We start from the raw sequence: 5,967 nt of genomic DNA, 5'->3' as shown, positions 1-5,967 counted from the left end.
CGTTTTCTCATTTTTTTTATTTGGGCTCTTGGGCCTCTTTTTTCTCTCTTTCTTTTATTTGGGCTCTTTGGCCTCTTCTTATTTTTTCATTTCCTCACATGGGACAATGCTCTAATAATGATGATCATCACACTTTAATTTACTCAGAGCTCAAAGCTCAGAACGATGATGACTCTATAGGAAATGCCTCCGGCAGTGTACCGGGATGTGCAACGATCTAGCTTGGCGTATGACGTTGAAACATCTTGCTAGCTATCTTACGATCATGCAATGGAAATATGAGAGTGACGACACAAGTCATGAGATGGAACGGTCGGAGTTGCATGGCAATATATCTCGGAATGGCTATGAAAATGCTATAATAGGTAGGTATGATGGCTGTTTTGAGGAAGGTATATGGTGGGTTTGTGCACCGGCGAGAGTTGCGTGGCACTAGAGAGGCTAGCAATGGTGGAAGGTGAAAGTGCATCTATACCAACGACTCACATTAGTCATGAAGAAATCATATACTTATTGCGAAAGTTTTTATTAGTAATCGAAACAAAGTGCTAAACGCATACTCCTAGGGGAAGGGTTGGTAGGTGTTAACCATCGCGCGATCCCGACTGCCACATAAAGGATGACAATCAATAAATAAATCATGCTCCGACTTCCTAACATAGCGGTTCACCATACGTAAGTATTACGGGAATCACTAACTTCGACACAAGTATTTCTAGATTCACAACACCCTACTAACATAACTCTTAATATTACCAAATCCACGTCTCAAAACTAATTGAGAGGAATCAAACCTATCTTTCTACTCCATTCACATGAAGATGGAAGTTTTTGTATCCTCTTTGGGTACTTATCACCTTTGTTACTACTTTCATAGCACAAGCCAACTACCAAGTAACGCACCGCCGTGCTCTAAAAGAACTAAGTGAAGCACATAGAGCAAAATGGTCTAGCTCAAAAGATATAAGTGAAGCATAATGAGCATTCTAGAGAATTCACGATGAGTGCATGTCTCTCTCAAAAGGTGTGCGTCAAGGATGATTGTGACACAACAAAAATAAAAGACTCCTACGATACAAGACGCTCCAAGCAAAACACATATCATGTGGTGAATAAAAATATAGGTCCAAGTAATGTTACCGATGGATTGAAGACGAAAGAGGGGATGCCTTCCCGGGGCATCCCCAAGCTTAGGCTTTTTGGTGTCCTTGAATTTGTCTTGGGATGCCTTGGGCATCCCCAATCTTGAGCTCTTTCCACTCTTTGTCCATTTGTCCATCGAAACACTACCCAAACCATGAAAACTTCACAACACAAAACTTAACGGAACTTCGTGAGATGGGTTAGTATCGTAACGAGCAAATCAATCACTTGGGTACTGTCAAAATGAGACTCGTAATTTTTTCACACAATGCCTACTGTATCTAACTATTTCCACAATTTATATTACTCAATATGATCTATGGAAACACCAAAACAAGCAAATTATGCATTGAAAACGGAATCTGTCAAAAACGGAACAGTCTGTAATGATCTGAATGCTAACCATAATTATGCACCTCTAAAAATTCTGAACAATTATGACTGCGTGGGAAAAAGGCATATAAACCAGCAAAAAAAATAATCAACTCAAAAGCTCTTTCTGAATAAAAATGAAAAATAATCTCGTGAGCGAAAAGTTTCTGTCTTTTTCCAACAGGATCAAACAACCATCACCAAGACTAGTCATAAAGGTTTTGCTTGGATCAAACACAAAAAGAAACGAAAAATACACTATCATAACAGAATGATGATGGTGTGGACGCAACAAAACAGAAAGAAAAAGAAATAAATTCATTGGGTTGCCTCCCAACAAGGGCTATTGTTTAACACCCTTAGCTAGGCATGATGATTTCAATGATGCTCACATAAAAGATAAGGATTGAAGCACAACGAGAGCATCATGGAGCATATGGCTAGCACATTTAAGTCTAACCCACTTCCTACGCATAGGGATTTTGTGAACAAACAACTTGTTGGATCAAGAATCAACTAGCATAGGAAGGCAAAACAAGCTTAGCTTCAAAAATTTCAACACATGGAGAGGAAGCTTGATACTATTGCAATAAGTAGAAGCATATGATCCTCTCTCATAGTAATTTTCAGTAGCATCATGAATGAATTCAACAATATAACCAGCACCTAAGGCTTTATTTTCATGATCTACAAGTATAGGAATTTTACTACCCTCCACATAAGGAAATCTATTCTCAAGAATAGTAGTGGGAGTATCGTAAAAGACTTGAGCACTACAAATTGTGTCCACAATGAAAAAGCGAGGTTTAGCAAATGGGTTATCGAGAGTATGACAAGTTTTATCATCCCTCTTCTTTATAGCATAAGTATCCTCACAATAATCATCATAGATAGGGGGCATGCTTTCATCAAAATGATTTTGATCATTCAAAGTGGAAGAACTAAAAAGATCATCTTCATCAAATATAGCATCCCCAAGCTTGTGGCTTTGGATATCATTAGCATCATGGGTATTCAAAGAATTCATGCTAACAGCATTGCAATCATGCTCATCATTCAGATATTCTATGCCAAGCATTCTATGTAATTCTTCTTTCAGCACTTGAGCACAATTTTCCTTCCCATCATGCTCACGAAAGACATTGAAAAGATGGAGCATATGAGGAATCCTCAATTCCATTTTTTTGTAGTTTTCTAGAGAAAGAACAAGAAACAAAAATATTTGATTGCAAGATCTAAAAATATACCTTCAAGCGCTAACCTCCCCGGCAACGGCGCCAGAAAAGAGCTTCATTGACGAGATTTTAGTGCCGCTTACCTAGCCTCCCCGGCAATGGCGCCAGAAAATAGCTTGATGTCTACTACGCAACCTTCTCCTTGTAGACGTTGTTGCGCCTCCAAGTGCAGAGGGTTGTAGGACAGTAGCAATTTTCCCTCAAGTGGGTGACCTAAGGTTTATCAATCCGCGAGAGGCGTAGGATGAAGATGGTCGCTCTCAAGGAACCCTGCAACCAAATAACAAAGAGTCTCTTGTGTCCCCAACACACCTAATACAATGGTAAGTTGTATAGGTGCACTAGTTCGGCGAAGAGATGGTTATACAAGTGCAATATGGATGGTAGATATAGGTTTTTGTAATCTGAAATTACAAAAACAGCAAGGTAACTAGTAACAAAAGTGAGCACGAACGGTATTGCAATGCGTGGAAACAAGGCCTAGGGTTCATACTTTCACTAGTGAAGTTCTCTCAACAATGATAACATACTTGGATCATATAACTAGCCCTTAACATGTAACCAAGAGTCACTCCAAAGTCACTAATAGCGGGGAACAAACGAAGAGATTATTGTTGGGTACGAAACCACCACAAAGTTATTCTTTCTGATCGATCTATTCAAGAGTCCGTAGTAAAATAACACGAAGGTATTCTTTCCGTTCGATCCATCATAGAGTTCGTACTAGAATAACACCTTAAGATACATATCAACCAAGACCATAATGTCACGTAGATACTCCATTGTCACATCAAGTATCCGTGGGCATGATTATACGATATACATCACATAATCTCAGAATCATCTATTCAACCAACACATAGAACTTCAAAGAGTGCCCCAAAATTTCTACCGGAGAGTCAAAACGTGTGCCAACCCCTGTGCATAGGTTCCCAATGTCACAAACCCGCAAGTTGATCACCAAAGATAGACACGTGCAAGACATACATCAAGTGTTCTCAAAGACTCAATCCGATAAGATAACTTCAAAGGGGAAACTCAATTCATTACAAGAAGGGAGAGGGGGAAGAACATCATAAGATCCAACTACAGTAGCAAAGCCCGCGGTACATCGAGATCAAGACATCTGAAGAACACGAGAAAGAGAGAGATAAAACACATAGCTACTGGTACATACCCTCATCCTCGAGGGAGAACTACTCGCTCCTCGTCATGGAGATCGCTGGGATGATCAAGATGGCCACCGAAGATGGATTCCCCCTCCGGCAAGGTGCCGGAACGGGCTCCAGATTGGTTTTTGGTGGCTACACAGGCTTGCGGCGGCGGAACTCCCGATCTAGGTTTCTTTCTAGGGGTTTCTGAATTTATAGGAATTTATGGCGGTGGAATTGCGTCAGTTGGAACTACGAGGAGGTCACAAGCCTGGTCGCCACCACCTAGGGGGTGGTGGCCGTGTCAGGGCTTCTGACTCCCTCGTTGATCTTCTGGCCTTCTTTCAAAGCTTCGCGGGTCTCTTTTGGTCCAAAAAAAATCATCGTAAAGTTTCATTCCATTTGGACTCCGTCTGAAAATGGGCCAAAAACACGAAAAAACAGAAACTAACACTTGGCACTAAGTTAATAGGTTAGTCCGAAAAAAGATATAAAATAGCATATTCATGCATATAAAACATCCAAAGTTGACAAGATAATAGCGTGGAACCATCAAAAATTATAGATACGTAGGAGACGTATCAAGCATCCCCAATCTTAACTCCTCCTCGTCCTCGAGTAGGGAAGTGATAAAGAATGAATTTTTGATGCTTTCATGCTACCTAGCATAGATGTCCTTTGTAACTCCTCTTATGTGACGTGAATGTTCAAATCCATTAGATTCAAAACAATAGTTTGCTATTGATGTGGAGACAATAATACTTCAAGCAAACTAGCAAGGTAATCATGAACTTTCAAAATAAAAAGGCCAAAAGAAAGTTATCCCTACAAAATCATATAGTCTGGCTATGCTCTATCATCCTTGCACAAAAAATTTAAATCATGCACAACCCCAGTATTGTCCAAGTAATTGTTTTCACACCTTTACTTTCTCAAACTTTTTCGACTCTCACGCAATACATGAGCGTGAGCCATGGTTTTAGCACTATAAGTGGTGTGGAGTGTGGTGGAGGTTGCAAGGAAAACAAGGAGAAGATGGTCACATTGACTAGGCGTATCAATGAGCTATGGAGATGCTCATCAATAGATATCAACGTGAATGAGTAGGGATTGCCATACAAATGATGCACTAGAGCTAGGACTATGTGAAAGATCTTAAAGAAAACTAGTGGGTGTGCATCCAACTTGCTTGCTGACGAAGACCTAAGGCAATTTTGAGGAAGCCCGTCATAGGAATATACAAGCCAAGTTATATAATGAAAATTTCCCACTAGATATGTGGTGGTGACAAAACGAGAGACTCTCAATCATGAAGATCATGGTGCTTAATATGCACAAGTGTGGAAAAAGTGGTAGCATTGTCCCTTCTCTCTTTTTCTCTCATTTTTTTATTTTTTTGGTGGGCTCTTTGGCCTCTTTTTTTAATTTTATTTTGGTGGGTATCTTTGGCCACTTTTTTTAATTTTATTTTGGTGGGTATCTTTGTCCTCTTTTATTTCCTCACATGGGACAATGCTCCATTAATGATGATCATCACACTTCCAACTCAAAACTTAGAGCAACGATGACTCTATATGGAATGCCTTTGGTAGCGTACCGTGACAATGATCTAGCATGGCATAGACATTAATGGAAAAATCATGCTAGCTATCTTATGATCATGCAATGACAATGTAGATGTGGTGGCGCATGTCATGGTGGTAGTTGTATGGCAATATATCTTGAATGACTTTGAAAAAGCCATAGTAGGTAGGTATGGTGGCTGTTTTGAGGGAGGCTAATGGTGGGTTTTGTGCACCGGCGAAAGTTGCACGTCACTAAGAAGATAGTGATGGTGGATGGTGAAAGTGCATCTAAACCATGGACTCAACGTTAGTCATGAAGAACTCATATACTTGTTGCAAAAAATTTATTAGTAATCGCAACAAAGCATTCAACGCATACTCCTAGGGGAAGGGTTGGTAGGTATAAACCATGGCGCGATCCCGACCGCCACGCAAAGGATGACAATCAAAAGACTAATCATGCTCAGACTTCATCACATAGCGGTTCACCATACGTGCATG

This window comes from Hordeum vulgare, chromosome 2H (genome assembly GCF_904849725.1).
Source record: "Hordeum vulgare subsp. vulgare chromosome 2H, MorexV3_pseudomolecules_assembly, whole genome shotgun sequence".
Taxonomy (NCBI): domain Eukaryota; kingdom Viridiplantae; phylum Streptophyta; class Magnoliopsida; order Poales; family Poaceae; genus Hordeum; species Hordeum vulgare.
The sequence above is the reverse complement of the archived record's forward strand: the minus strand, read 5'-3'. Positions refer to the sequence as shown.